Below are 16,547 nucleotides of genomic sequence, written 5' to 3' on the forward strand. Positions count from 1 at the left end.
TCCTTGATAGTTTTAGTTTGACAATGACTTATTGAAATTATATTTTGCTTTAGTCTCCTTGCTTTCGAGTTAAAAAGGATAACTAATGATTTTCCCTCAACAACATCGAGCAAAAGAAATCGAGAAAATCTCTTAAGAAGACATATTATAACAAATGAGGTAATTTAATTTAATATGAAGGAGTACTTAAAAGTCAAATATGAACAACATTAAAATTTATTTTTCTAAATATGAAAGAGGAATAAAAATCTTAAAGAGAAAAATATATAATAAAAATTGAATTCAAATATAACATATAGATTATTAGTTAGTGGTTAAAATTTTTTACTCTTGACATGTTACCAATTCTAAAAAATAAAAAATATTCCTGAGTCCACCAGTAACTCAAAACCAAACCATTATAGGGAAAATGCATAAGTACCCCCAGCCTATGCCCAAAATTTCTAAGATACACCTAATCTTTACTAAGGTCATATTACCCCCGAACTTATTTTATATATAATTTTTTATCCCTTTTCGGTCTATGTGGCACTATCTTGTGAGCCCAACGCATGTTAACAATTTTTTCAAGGATAGTGCCACGTAAACCGAAAAGGGGTAGAAAATTAATTAAAAAATAAGTTCGGGGTAATAGAATCTTACTAAATGTTAGGTGTGTCTCAAAGATTTTGGACATAGGCTGGGATACTCATGCATTTTCCCTAAAAAATTTATTATCATAATAATAAAAATAAAACATTAATAGGGATTTTGTGTGGATGCAAAGTTTTGGCGCGTTAACTGTGCTGTTTTGCAAGCTGACCTCGTAAACGATGGTATAAAGATTTGATTCCAAGTTAAGTTGGGGTGAAAGCGAAGATGGGTGTGGATGAAGTAGGGCTTGTCGGCAAATTGTAGATTCTTGTGTGCGGTTTGATATTTTAAAGGGAGGGGTTTTTGTTTGCTGATAAATGGAGAGTCACAATCAGGCTCATTATTATCCTGATGGAAACTTAATAATTAGGTGACTGAAAAGGATGTAGTGGTGTTAATTAATGATATCCTTTTTGACAAGTCTTCTTTTGAATGGTTGTAGTTATGGACTTATTCCTTCCTCTCTTATTCAACCATTCTTTGTTGTTGTCTTTATTTGCTTTGGGGATAACCGACAATTTTGCAATTACTCATGTTTTTTCTTCTTTTTAGTTGATTGCTATTTCTTCTATGGAGTGCAATGTAAAATGGATGATGTTTGGTTCAAAGGATCCCAAAACAGATTCGGGATCCTTCAATTTCTCAGGTTTTGACACTGTTGGTGTTTATGACTTTGATGACGTGGACCCTACTTCTGACTCCAAACCATCCAACTTCACTTTTCATGTGGAGAAGTCCATAGTTGAGCTATCTACAACTTCACCACCCATGGACGCCTATGATGGACCTTTCAAACTTGGCAAGCGAACATTCGAAAGCAACAGTGGTGAAAGCAGTGTTGAGCTCCCGTCCTTCTCCATCTCCCCTATATCATCTCCTATTGCACCAAAGAAAACAAAATTCTCTACTCACAATCCACTAATTCCGCACTGTCAGGTTGACGCCTGCAATCTTGATCTCTCTTCAGCTAAAGGATATCACCGAAAACATCGAGTTTGTCACACTCATTCCAAATGCCCAAAGGTCATCATACTAGGTGTCGAGAGACGCTTTTGTCAGCAGTGTAGCAGGTAAACCTCATTTGGCAGGCATATCTTCTACTTACATGTTTCCCTTAGTTAATAACAACTTGTTCTTCTGGATGTATGCTTCTTATGGCATTTTCGGGTCTTTAATATGTCCTCAGTCCTTATGCATATTTGAGATCATAATGGCTCATTCCTTTTTTTTCTACCACTGAAGGTTCCATAGCTTGTCTGATTTTGATGAAAACAAGCGAAGCTGTCGCAGGAGGCTTTCTGATCACAATGCACGCCGCCGCAAGTCACAGCAGGAAACTATCCAGTTTAACTCGACAAGGCTTTCTTCGTTGTTTTATGGTATGATGCCTATGTTAAGATTCGGCTTCTTTTCTTCTGAAATGTAAAAGTAATGAGCATTCAAAATGAGAAGACTAATTTTTATTATGGACATGAATGTGATTGATTGTCAATGTTTCTATAAGAAATTCTTTTTCTGGTGCAAACAACCAATTTCTATGGCATTGGTTTGCTTTAATCCATACATTTTAAGATATACGCGTACCTATAAAAGTATTTATGCTCGAACAATTTTCGTTTGGAAAGTAAGCCCATGAGTTACTACATGTGAGATTGGATATGCTGCTTCTGTCAATCAAGCTTATAGTGACATGGAATATGACTTTTTCTTTAGGTCTTCTGCAAGTATCTTTCTCTGTTGTGTTTCTTTGGACATGTTCTGTGGTGAAGGTTCATCCAACTTTTAGTTCACCTCTTTTTGCATTTTTCTAGTTCTGTTGTCCTATTATACCTTTCTTTCTCTGGTGATGAGTGGTGGTGCATGAAGCGTGGAGGTTGTGGTGACTGCAGCGGCGGAGTCAAAATTTTCAAAATATTAATGAAATCAGGGGGATTCTAACATACAGTATATGTACGTAGAATTATTATTATTTTTACCATTCTGCATGTAATTTTTCAGCAAAGGGTTGTCAATTGACTCTCCTTGGACAAGCATAGCTTCACCATTGGTGATGGGTGTGGGGGTAGGGAGCTAATTAGAACATTTTATTTTCAGGTTTCTACCTTATCAATTATCATCTAATTGAAACACATTTCTTACATTGTTTTTGTGTTGTGCTTACCCACTACCATTTCATGTGCTTATACGTTTACAGATAATAGGCAATCGATGAATCTTGTGTTCAACAATGACCCCCTTGTTCACTCTAAACCTACTGCAGATTCTACCTGGGAAACCTCTGAAGTTTCCAAGTTCACATTAACAAGAGGGTTAACTTTAAAGCCCTACAAAGCTGACAGTATTAATGGGCAATCACTTGTGGGGGGAGTCAAGCTTTCAGGGACCACTGAAATGCGGACCAATGCATCTAACTTGTACTCGGTGTCCAATGGCACGACAGCTGAGGTCTTAAGTCAAGGTTTGTTTCAATACCAAGGAACCCCACCCTACAGTAGTTTTCATTTTAAGTTCTGTTGTAGTTCTTGTTGTGCATGAACTTCCATCGTTACTCTTTTCTTCTCTTGATTTGAGTAGGAAAGATCTCTACTTTTGTGTTGGTAAGGCTAGTTCTCTCTAAAGATATCCATCAAGTCATTGAATTATTAGTAGTGAGCTTTCAGTGGCTGCAAGATATCTTCTTAGTATAACAACTGATATTTGCATTATAATCACATGGCTTGCAAGAGTACTGTAACTTTTTATGAACCTATTGGATAAATTTTATATTCTGCACATTCCTTTTCTCGGAACTGAAATATATTTGATAGTGACATAGGAATACCTTATTGAAAGCTTTACCTTTAAGCCGTAGGAAACCCTTGTATGTTGGGTTATTAAGATTGGTTCTGCAGATGATAGGAATTATTGTTGCTGCCTGATTTCTGGTTGTGATCCTTCATTTCTTTCAAAAAGCCTAATCTTACTAGACTCTCAAGGGTTCAAGTACAAATTATCCAAGTTGTTTTGTTACTGAGACCTTAAATAATGGTTGAAGCTGAATATAAATTAGGCATAATACATAAATGTGCCCTTTAACTTGGCCTCATTTCACATTTATGCCCTTCAACTTTGGGTATGCACAAGTAGAGCTATCAAAATGGGTTGGCCCAATCCAATCCAATCCAACCCTAACGGGCTAGAGAGTTAAATGGGTTGGGACGGGCTGACCCTTTTAATTGAAGGGCCTATAAAATAGCAGCCCAACCCAGTCCTAAGCGGGCCACGAGTTGGGACAGGTTGGTCCTTCAACCAAAAAACGGATAACATTTTCTTGTTAGAAAGAATACGAACGTTGATGAATTACACATACTTCAGTGAATATTTACAAAACAGATACATAATAGCCAAGATACAACATTCATAAGTTTCATCCGAGCAAAACACATTACATGATCACTATTTTCATAAACAAGACAATAAAGGAGAAGTGAAAAATTAGGCATAAAAGTAAAAGTAAAAGAGGTCAAAGATTCTTAGTTATAATGGAGGAATGGACTTGGGCTAATAAGAAATTTTAGTGAGCTAATGGCCCTAAAATGTAAAAGATATGTAAAAAATAGTCTTGATTTTATATAGGTATTTTAAAATTATTTATTGACAAAATCTTAACAAATAAAATACTACTTAAAATATATATAATAAATATTTTTAAAATTCACAGCCGGCCTCTGGGCTTGCGGGTTGGGCCTACGAGGCCAGCAGGCCAAATGAGGCTGGGCTAAAAACCCTCGTTCCTAAATGGGCTGAAAAAATTGAGCCCAACCCCATCTAATTCAAGGGTTGGGTTGGGCCGGCCTAGCGGGCCAAGCCCATTTTGACAACTCTATGCACAAGTAGGCACTTAAACTTGTATAAACTTGAACAAGTAGACATATGAGTCCAACGTGGCACAATACACGTAGGACACCACGTAGGACAAAAAATGACATGTAGGATGCCATGTAGGACATGTGTGTCGATTTGTTCAACTTTATACGAGTTTAAGTGTCTACTTGTGCACACCCAAAGTTGAAGGGCATAAATGTAATTTGAAGCCAAGTTAAAGGACATATTTATGTATTATGCTTATAAATTATCACGACCCAAAACCGAGGTCGTGATGGCACGTATCCTAACCCACCGATAGGTAAGCCAACCCTATAAAAGTAAATAAGTAGCGGAAGTAAAGTCTTAACATTAAGCTTTTATAGATCAAAACTGAAATGTGAAATAAAACAGTTTGCAACCCCAAAATCTGGTGACATGAGTACAAGCCTCTAAGATATACCAATAAGATCCAAAATTACTACACTGCTTGAAAGTTAAGACAGGAAAAACACAAAAGAAATGGAAGTTTGGATGCTGCAGAACAGCTAGTATTGGGCTCGGAACCTGCACAATAGAGGTGCAGGAAGCAACGGTGAGTACAAAAGATCACATGTACTCAGCAGCATTGTGGACCGACTTTTAAAAGAAGCAATGGCGAGGATCAGTCCTACACTGTTCCTTCAACACTTGGGCAAAAATATCAGAATAAAACCGGCAGACTAGCAGTTAAAGACAACATCAAATCAGTTCATAAACAATACTAAATCCAGCTAAAATCTGCGATTTCCACAGTAAATACAAACTATAGCACACCATCTATTTGGGTCAAATCAGACAACAAAGAGGAAAATAATTCACGTTCATTAACACTAAGCCATTTCACATTCACAAATCAACACATTATGTAAAGGTGATGAGATGAATGCAATGCATGTGCTACGTATACACCCGCTTTCTCTGTCCGATAGTCAGGACCCATGGAGGACACATGAGGTCTATATACTGTGCAGGCGTGCAACTCCGATCCATGTATATATATGAGCATGCCTGCAACTCCAATCTCAATGATATTGTTATGCAGGCGTGCAATACCGATCCCAAACCTTAAAACTTTTTATCAGCCTTAACTTTTTTAAAACTCATGAATCCAACCAATAATCAAATCACTCCCGAACATTTCGGGATCCGTACCAACCACCCAATTAAGTCAAAAATCACCTTTCCAGACCTAACAGAACTGTTAGAATTTGAACCTGCACTTGTTAACCTAGAAAATTGACTTTGGTCAAACTTTAGACCTTCAAAATTGAAAATATCATCCAATATTCATCTGATCACTTCGGTAATCATGTCACCCATCCCCGCAAGTCACAAATGATATATTGAAGCTATGGAGTGGGTTAAAAAACAGGATATGCAGAAAACTCAAAACGACCATGATAGTCGTTACACAGACGGTCTAACCAGTTTGTTGTTGGATGATCAATTCATTTGTAAGAACTAAACTTGAATGCATCAAAAACTAATAGAAGTATGCAGTGGTTGTGGATCATGACTTATTTTCTCTCTTCTCGCACATAGTACCTTGGAAAATTGAAAGATTTAGGTGACAGCATAGAGCTGTTGCCTAATACCACCAAAAGGTTCTTAGCCAAGAAAGTTTGAGATGATGGTTAGGTTAGTTATCTTGAATTACAGATTGTAAGCACTGACAAAAAGAAGTGAAGTGTTCAGTAGCATCTGTTATACAAGGAATATGCACTAAGCTTGTAAAAAATTGTGGGATAAAAAGGTTTGCTTCTTTACAATATAGCTATAAGTAAACGTGTCAAGTTTATTTGAAGGTACTAAGTATCTAGTGCTGGTACACGCCAAGGGGGTAGCCCAACAGTCAAAAAACTGGAGTGACAATTTTGGCTCTGGAGACCATGGTACAAATACAAGAGAGGCACATTGGGTGAATTTGTCCTATTTGTGCAAACTCTGGTGGACAAAGTTATCGATTATTTGTGTTGGTAGAGAAGTCTAGGTGGCCTGTGGATTAAACGAAGTGTCAGTAAGTTGGCCTAATGCCACTTGAAAAGAAAGGTCACCGGCTAATCTTGTTACTTTCCATTTGATGGGATGTAAATACTCTATCAGGCACACTTAGAATGTATAGTTTCTTTCATCAGTCGAGGAAACGATGTGCAGGCAGCCAAAAATGTGGACATTTACCTTTCTTCTTAGTTCTGATTGAAAATACTTGGGCAAGCTACAGAAATGATTGGACAAAATTTTTGTTTAGCTTTGTTTGACGGGAGTTTGGAGATGAGTGACAGGAGATGCTTGAGCATTTGATTTCTTAGGCAATTTGCCTCCAGCATTGATATGTTGCTGATCGGAGTAAAGAAGATAATATAATATCAGGTTTCTTCTCATTAATGGTACAATAATATTGAGATTACATTTATCTCAAAAAAAAAATAATATTGAGATTACATGTTGACTAGTTATAAATCTGCTGTTAGCAGTAGAATTTTGCCCCTTGTCAGTATAATAGGACTAACGTACTTGAATCCAATTTATTTTGTTTTCTTTTATGATTGGCCAAGTTACCTTTGTAAAGGCTTCTAAGAGCAATTAGGAGAAAAGGATGTAGAAATGCTATGCTATAAAGTTTAAGGAGCTGTCTTTAATCAGTTTTCTGACAGTTCTCTTACGTTCATATGTGTTCTCAAAAGTAACTTGAAATGCTAGATAATTATATTCACCCGAGGCACCAAGTTATTTAAAATTACACAATGTTATACTTTTATTTCTACGATTGTTTGATTATCAAATCAAAAACCCTTTGATTTCTCTATCAGGTGTCAAGGAGACCACGTTCTCTCTAAATATGGGTGTGGCGCCAGAATTACCTCGTGCTCTCTCTCTTCTGTCAAATGAGAATGAATTTATTTCAATTGGCCACTCCACGCATGTAAACCAGATCATCATACCGGAGCAGGTGATGCATGCAATTCCTCAGAGTTTGCCATTTGAGTCCACTGAACACTGGCAAGCTGAAACAACATCTATTCAATCCACACATTCATACTTTGGTTGCGAATGGTCACAGTGGTGGTAGCTTTCAGGAAATCCAGCTTTCCAAAGATCCATTTGACGATTCCTATATGTCAATGGATTGAACTGCACGGTAGAATAGTCAGCCTACTCTCAACATTGAAATGGATCTGATTTCAATTTTTGCTGGCTCTACTTTTTCCATTTAAGCAGTTGTTAAACTGACCTACCAGATGGTTCATAAGTAGGTTATTGGAAGCAGCCTTTCAGCCTTACACAAGTGCATGGAGCTCCAGATGTTGAAAGAAAGCTTTGGATTGAAAAGTATGCTGTAGATTTATTTGCTTAATAAATCAACATAGGTTGTTACTTGTTTCTGCACTTTAACATGATATTACGACAAAGATCTAATGTAATGTATGATAGGGAAAAACGCCGAGATAGTGAATTTGTCTATCTAAATGGTTCTGATATGGGATTCAGTTGAATCAGATTTTACCTTCACCTTGAATTTCTGGGTAAAAATGACTCTATTATGGTTTTGTCTTGTCAAGACGGTTGAACTTACATAACGACAAGAGCTTTAGTAAATTTTGATACTTGAAGTCTCTTAGTCTTATGTTAGAAATCATTTGTGCTGAGCTGAGATCCTGGGAATTTTCTGATATCAAAATGAAGGTATCAAGGGAATAAATTGCAAATAAGAAGAAGAATTAAGAGGAAGAGGAAGAACAGACGAGAAATTGAGAGAGAATTAGAGAGGAAATGGAAATTGTATTGAGCTAACACATTTAAATCATGCCTTACAAGTATCATCCACTCCTATTAATACTACTTAATCAGAATTAAAGGAAAATACAATGAACTGTAAAACTGGACACAGTAACTGGCTCCAACTACTTTTCCTGCAAAAAAAGTGATCAGGCTAATGGTGTGATCGTCCAGCTTAGCAATGATGTGGCACCTGCCATGTGATTGAAGTATTACATGGCTCTTGAACCCAAATTGGTATCAATACCCCCTGTGAAACAACACCCTTGTCCACAAGGGTGATAGAAGGAAACCTAGTCTACAATGTAGAAGCCAGTTCCGAAGTTGCATAAGATTGATAAAGGCCAGACCACTGGATAAACCACTAAGCAACCGTCTTATTACCATGCCTCACCATTCGTCGCTCCAAGATGTATTCAGGCTCAGGGCAATGAGGACTAGACAAGTCAATGACAAGAGGATGCACTATAGTACTGGGAAGTTCATGACAGAGTATGGAAGATAGGATGGATTTGCACCTCAGGAGGGAAAAGGAGTTTGTAAGCCACAACACCAATCTTCTTTACAACGGGATATGGACCAAAATATCTAGAAGTGAGTTTGTGATATGAAAAAATACACAACGAAGATTGTCTATAAGGTTGAAGTTTAACATAAACCCAATCACCAACCTGGAAATGCCTATCAGACTTATGAGTATTGGCCTGTGCACTCATCCTTTGTTGGGCTCGATGCAAATGAAGCTTAGCCAACTCGAGTTTAAACTGTCTGCTTAACATAAAATCCTCAACAACATCAGATTCAGAGTCACCAGGCAAGTATAAAAGATGTTAGGGAGGAGGATAGCCATAAAACAACTCAAAAGGAGAAGTTTGAATAGAATAATGTGGGCTAGAGTTGTACCACCATTCAACTAAGGCTAGATAAGAACCCCAATTAGCAGGAGCATCAGTACAGAAACATCTGAGATAAGTTTCAAGACACCTATTCAGAACCTCAGTTTGTCCATCAGTCTGAGGATTGTAAGTTGTAGAAGTCTGCAAGGACACCCCCCGAGTACTTAGAAATGCCTTTTAAAAGTTGCTAATGAATATAGGATCCCTATCACGGGTTATAGTTGCAGGAAACTATGCAACTTGAAAATGTTACCCAAGAAGATACGAGCAGGAGATTGCGCACTATAGGGATGTGATAAGGCAATGAAATGACCAGCTTTGTTAATCTATCAACTATTACCCAAATAACAGTTTTGCCTTTAGATCTAGGGAGTCCTTCAATAAAGTCCATACATATACCTATCCACGGTAAATAAGGTATAGGCAGGGGCTTAAGCTGATGTATCATACTTGTTCCTTTGGCACATAGCACACTTGTGCACAAAAACAACTATAGCTGATAGAATACCTGTAACACCTCGAAACCCAGACCCAGAAAGAAATTTCAAAAATATACCTGAAGCAGTGAACCACGACAGGGTTCACGGACCGTGATAGGGTTCACGGTCCGTAGACTTGCCCGTGGTCTTGACTTGGAAGTCACCAGGCCCAGACATCAAACCACGAGTACCTTTACGGTTCCTGGCCTTGATGATAGGCCGTGGTTGCACCCGTAGAGTCAAGGCAGTGAACCTCCCTAGCCAGCCCCTTAGACCGCCACGCCTAAGTCAGGACCACGAAGACCTTCATGGTCCGTGGTCCTTCACACGACCCATGGAGCGTCCGTGGAGCCATACCAGTAAGCCCCCTAGCCAGTCCCTCCAGACCACATCCCAGGTGGAGACTATAGACACTTTCACGGTCTGTGGTCTTTCACACGGGTCGTGGTAGGGCTCGTGGACTCAGGCCCTCAACTAGTAGTCACCAAGTCCAGACCACGATCGACTTCACGGTCCGTGGTCCCTTTCACGGTTCGTGAAGGTGGTCATGGTCAGTCCATCTGCAGTTTAAGTCAGGGTTATTTCGGTCTTTTCCTTATTCGTTGGACACCTAAACTACGTCGTTTTAATCCTAAATTTTGTGGTTATAGTCAGTTTAAACCTAGAAACATAACTAGAACTTACCCAAGTCAGATCTTTATTCAAAACTTAGAAAATTAGAAGCGAAAGGAGAGAAAGAGGCGACCAACCCTAAGTTCAAGAACGCAACAAGTTTCCTCCAGTTCTAGCCCCGAAATCAAAAGATTTCTCCGTGGAATTCGTCACCAGGTATGTGGGATTTCACTAGTGGGTTCCTTTCACCCATTAGGTCCCTACTTTTCAGTCAGTTCTTGATTCCCTTAGTATGACTAGAACTAGGATTTCTTGAATGTTAGAATTGTTGGGTTCTTAGTTGTTAGAATGATCCAAGTCAGATTAGTACGTTAATATTCACCTTATTGCATGAATTCCAGATGCTAGGTCAGATATTTCAGCTATTCAGTTGTACATGCCTCAGTTATTAATGCATCAATATCAGTTTGATTGTTGCATCCTCAGTTTGCATGTTCAGTTTGAGTTATCCAGTAACTTACAGAAATTCAGTTATAATGTGTAAATTACTCAATCCACTGGGAGTAGCATAATACCGAGTTGGACTAGGGTTCAGCGTACCCAAACATTCCCAGAACTACTAGCCACGTAGGTTGTAAGTCACCTCTGTGGGCATCATTTCAGTGATCACGCCAGCATGTTTCTCCACCTTTGGTCGGGTGTACTGGGTCCTCTCGATGGGGCGTATACATCGGACTCCACATTTAGCTCATGTGGTTTTATTATCAGTTATTAGTAGCTCCCACAGTTCAGTCAGATTCTATTGCATTGACCATGTATCAGTATTCAGTCTCAACATGTTATAAATTGGTCATTGCATTTAGTTAGCTCAGTATTCAATATCTATATCATGTTCAGATTATATCATTACTTATGTGCTTTGTTCAATTATGTGTTATTTCAACTTTATTCTATCCTGCATGCTCAGTACCTTTCAAGTACTGACGCATACTCTGCGCTACATCTTCTCGTGATGTAGGTTCAGGTTCTCAGCATCCAGATCACGCTTAGATCGATTCCCGATCTCCAGTTCAGCAGAATCAGTGGTGATTCCTCATTCTCCAAGGATAATAATCATGAGTTTCTTTTCAGTATTCTCAGTCCTTTAGTTTCAGTTTTTCTAGACTTAGCTGGGGGCCTGTCCCAACATTTGTAGTCAGTTAGAGGCTATTTTCAGACATAGTTAGATTCAGCTTAGTATTGAGTTAATATCTTGTTTGTATTAAACTCATCAGTTTTCATTTATCTCAGTTATAGTATATGGATATTCCCCATCTTTTCATTTTATTTATATTTTAGCTTCCGCATTAGTTTATTATCTTTAGTATGCTCGTGATCATGCCAGAAGGGTTAGTTGGGATCACTTGTGGTCCTAGGTCCCGTGTCCGCGTCTCGGGGGTAGTTCGGGGTGTGACAATACCCTTCCAATAAAAGTAGGTCATGACCTTCCTAGTAGTGGAATAAATGCCTGAATGCCCACCAATAGGAGTAGAATTCCATAGTGATAAGATTTTGGCCCTAAGGGAAGCATTATCACCAATAACTAATTTCCCTTTTCTTCTCGGTTGTGCATTAAGCCAAGTGAAATGCTTATGAGGTTGTGCTTGCAAGGATTGAATAAGGACCTGTAACGTAGGATCAGTAGACCAACTAGCTTTGATCTCATCCCATATATCAGCTTGTACTGAAGACACTATCATGGACATAAGTTCTGCACCTTGGATCCTAGACAAAGCATCGACAACCAAGTTTTTCTTACCCTTTTTATACTGAATTTCAAAGTCGAAAGGCAACAGTTTAGCCAACCACCTAATCTGAAAATCTGTACGTAGGTTTTGCTCCAATAGATACTTCAAGGATTTGTGTTGAGTTTTAAAAATGAAGTGTTGACCAAGTAAGTAGTGGGCCCACTTGGTGACAACAAATAACAAGACCAATAATTCCTTCTTGTACATAGATAAAGCAACATGGCATGCAGATAAACCCTTGCTAATGAAAGCAATAAGGTGGTTATGTTGCATAAGGACAACATCAATGCCAGTACCACATGCAGCTGTTTCAACAACAGAATCGAGTAATTAGGTAGAGCTGATTTCAACTCCATAAAGGCTTGAAAAGCACTGTTAGACCATATGAAATTATCCCTTTTCAGTAACTCAGAATGAAACCATATCTCTGAATAAAGTTTCTATAATAACTTGCCAGACCTAAGAAACCCCTACATTGTTTAAGCGTACTAGGAACATGCCAACTCTTAACTGCCTTGATATTTCTTTGGGAGTGGAAACCCCTTCATAGGATATAAAATGACCCAAATACGCACTTTGATTGCTTTGCCAACAATTAACGGTTGATCATAATCAAAACCTAACTTCAAATGGTTGGCATGATCCGATAATGACCTGCTATAAATCAAAATGTCATCGAAGAATACTAATACAAATTTCCTCAAATGTTGCAGGAAAATGTGATTCATCAAACATTGGAATGTAAAAGGTGCATTAGTTAAGCCAAAAGGCATAACTAGGAAGTCATAGTGACCCATATGAGTTTTGAAAGCAGTTTTAGGGACATTATCAACTACCGTCCTAATATGGTGATAACCAGATCTCAGATCCACCTCGGAAAATACTTTTGCTCCTGTCAAATCATACAAGAGATCATCAATAATAGGGATAAGAAACTTGTCCTTTATTGTCACTGATTAAGCTCCCTATAGTCTACACATAATCTCCATGCTCCATCTTTTTTCCCACAACCACCACTAGAGAAGAGAAGGGGTTGTTACTATATTGAATAACACCTCGTTGGAGCATGTCACTGACCAACTTCTCTATAATATCCTTCTTCATAGATGAGTATTTGTAAGGTCTAACATTGACAAGTTTAGCTCCATTTTGTAAAGGAATCTTACGATCAAATGGACCCTTAGAGGAGGTAAGGTTGCAAGTTCAGAAAATATCTTATGATATTGATTAAGTAAAACAACAATTTTAGGTGCTATGGTTTCCTCCTTTGATAACTGCAGGGCAAACTTCTATCCCACAGAGTCCCCATTCATAACTTGAAACATTTGTAACATGAATAATTCAACCTGATCTCCTGATAACTTGTTCACAACTTTGGAATTGGTCAACCTACAATCTTCATGCACCCCTTTAAGTATATGTTTCTTCCATTTGTGATTGAACGACATAGTAAACTGGGTAAAATCAATGGTCATTGGACCTAGTGTCTTCAATCATAATGCTCCCAGAACAATATCATATCTACCAATAGGGAACACTATTAAGTCAGATAGATAAGTAGTGCCCTGCAGTATCCACTCAAAGTCCCTAACGACTCCAGTTGTGGTCTCCTTAGCAGTGTTACCAAAACTCACATAGCTTGTGGTAGTAGGAATAACAGTGCATCCCAACCTTTTCACACAATCTTTATCAATAAAATTGTGTGTACTACCTCTATCAAGTAATATTTGAATTGGTCTCTTACCACTATAACCCTTCACACAGTGAAATCAAAGTAGTAGCACCATAGACTATGGTTTCACCTTTCACATACTTGTTATCATTAATTGGAGATTTCAGTTCAAGTTCTAGATCGTCTAACTCGATACTGTCCATTTCTAGCATAAATAACTGCTTAGGGAGATTACATTTATGACCAATGTTGTACTTCTCATTGCAAAAGTAACACAACTCCTGAGCCTTCTTTGCTTGCATTTAAGCTAGAGAGATAGTTCTCCTAGGTCTGCCTCCAATAGAAGATGGTGAATTCAATAGAGTTCCCTGATTATAATTGGTAGGTTGTGACATTGCAACAAGTGTCTCCTAATGTTGCTTCCTAACAATTCCTCCTTGTATTCTGGATGCTCTTTGAGATCTAGCATTAGCTAGCTGAGTAGCTTCAGTTAGTCTAGCCAACCTAAACACCTTAGACAAAATTTGTGGTTCATGCGTTAGTATAGTTCCTACCAATTCATCCTTCAATCCACCTAAGAAACACGAAATGGCTTGGGCAGTAGTGAAATTACATTCCGTCAAGAGTCTACTAAATGCAAATTGGAATTCCCTTACTATTCTAGTTTGTCTTAGTTGCTTAAGTTCAAGCATAAGATCAAAAAAATCATCTCCAAAAGTTTCAGTTATTGCTCTCAAGTATTCATCCCACCCAGGTACGTTAAGTAGAACTCTACACCGCAAGTAAGCTTGGTGCCAAGCTAAAGCCTCATCTTCCAAGTTCATTGCTATCAACCTTAATCTATGGTTTACTGCAGTTTTATCTATAGAAAAATATTGATCTCTCCGATACATTCAGATTTTCAGATTTTCTGCATTGAAACGAGGGAAAGTAAATTATGATTACGATGTTTACAAGTATGAAACAGATTAGGGTCCAAAATTCCATGACCAACAATTGATGGTGGTTCAATCGAACTTGAAGCCGCACCTCTCTCCTTGGCTTGTTGGTGCAGTCACATTCCATCAACAGTGTCCTTCAATGATTGGACTAATCGTATCACCTCTACTGGTCTACGATCTATGTCCAACCTTAATTCCCGATGTCGCTCATTCATAACAGAGTGTTGGTCCAATTGTTGAGCTGCCAAACCCTCAAATTACTCTTAGACATTGTATTCAGCTGCTTCAGGAATTGTTTTAATAGTTTTTCGTGATCCTATAGTGTGAGATTAACCTGACTCTGATATCAATTGATACCAAAATGAAGGTATCAAGGGAATACAATGTAGATAAGAAGAAGAAAGGAGAAGAATTAAGAGGAAGAGGAAGAATAAATGAGAAATTAAGAGAGAATTAGAGAGGAAATGGAAATTGTATTGAGCTTAACACATTCAGATCATGTGTTGCAAGTATCATCCACTTCTATTAATACTATTTAATCAGAATTAAAGGAAAATGTAATGAAAAGTAAAAATGGATACTGTAACTGGCTTTGACTACTTTTTCTGCCAAAATAGTAATCATGATAATGGTGTAATCGTCCCACTCAGCAATGATGTGGCACCTACCATGTGATTGAAGTATTACGGCTCTTGAACCCAAATTGGTATAGTTTTCTTTCTATATTCATGCATTGGCATTAACTCTTTGTTTCTTTAAGTAAGTGGATGCTTGTTTCTACGTTTATGAATTTTTTTCTTCTACAATTTTCATCAGGAGAGGGGAGCTGTGAGAATTGAATACTTGTTTTTCAAACCACACCACTAGGATTAAAAGAGATATTGAGATAAGTAGACTCCTATCAAAATAATCAAGCTCCGTGGCTAGTCTACGCTCTTTGGACTTTTCAAACTTAGCGAATTGAAACATCTTAGTAGCTAAAGGAAGGGAAATCAACCGAGACCCCGTCAGTGACGGCGAGCAAAAGCGGATTGGGGTTTGAAGAAACATAGTCAATAAATATATATATTTTGTGTATATATATAAAATACATTTTTTGATACAAAATAGATATAATTATTTTGTCAATTTGCCAGTGAATATAATTATATTCAGGGAAAAGGCATAAATTCACCCCTAAAGTTGTATCGAAAAGTCAGTTACACACTTAAATTATTGAGGCGACCTATTACACATTTATACTACTCAAAAGTGAATTTAATACCACCCTCAAAGTGGACATGGAAATAAAATTAAATAAAAAATAAATAAGGCGCGTTTGAGTTAGAAAAAAGGCAATTTTTTTCTTATCACAAACACTCTTTTTCCTATGGCTAATAAGAAAAATATTTTTTTCATGATAAATTTTCAAGATAAAATTATAAAATAATATTGCGGGATAGAAATCCATCGCAAAAATCGCGAAGTTGTTCAATTAATTAGGTTCACTGCTCAAAATATTTTCCGGCGAGACATCTAAAATTGGTCAATCCTTACTATTTCCACATCAAATTCATCAAGTCAGCACGGATTATTCAATTTATTTTTGTGTTTTTTTTTGTTGATTGTGAGCATTTGAAATAAGAAAATTTTCAAATCTTGCCTTTTATTTTGTATAAAAAGTTTTTGGATTCTTGCACAAAATTCAAATTTTTAATGTATGTTCATAGATCTTTCTTCTCTCAGAAAAATCCTCTCTAGAGGTAAATCGAGCACTTGATTTTCAATTGCCTGACTAAAATCTTTGCAAATAAACATTGCAAGTTTTCACAATTCTCCTCTTTGAGCTTGAATGAAATTTGTAATTGTGATAAGAAAATTTGGTG

At 37.5% G+C, this 16,547-nt stretch overlaps 1 pseudogene; it reads left to right on the plus strand.

Moving 5' to 3' along the window:
* The first annotated feature begins 1,203 nt into the window (after positions 1 to 1,203).
* On the plus strand, positions 1,204 to 8,012 carry LOC125823823 (squamosa promoter-binding-like protein 12; annotated as a pseudogene).
* The last annotated feature ends 8,535 nt before the right edge of the window (positions 8,013 to 16,547 follow it).

The sequence above is a fragment of the Solanum verrucosum genome, unplaced genomic scaffold (assembly GCF_900185275.1).
Source record: "Solanum verrucosum unplaced genomic scaffold, falcon-dt-bn FXZP01000015.1, whole genome shotgun sequence".
Classification (NCBI taxonomy): domain Eukaryota; kingdom Viridiplantae; phylum Streptophyta; class Magnoliopsida; order Solanales; family Solanaceae; genus Solanum; species Solanum verrucosum.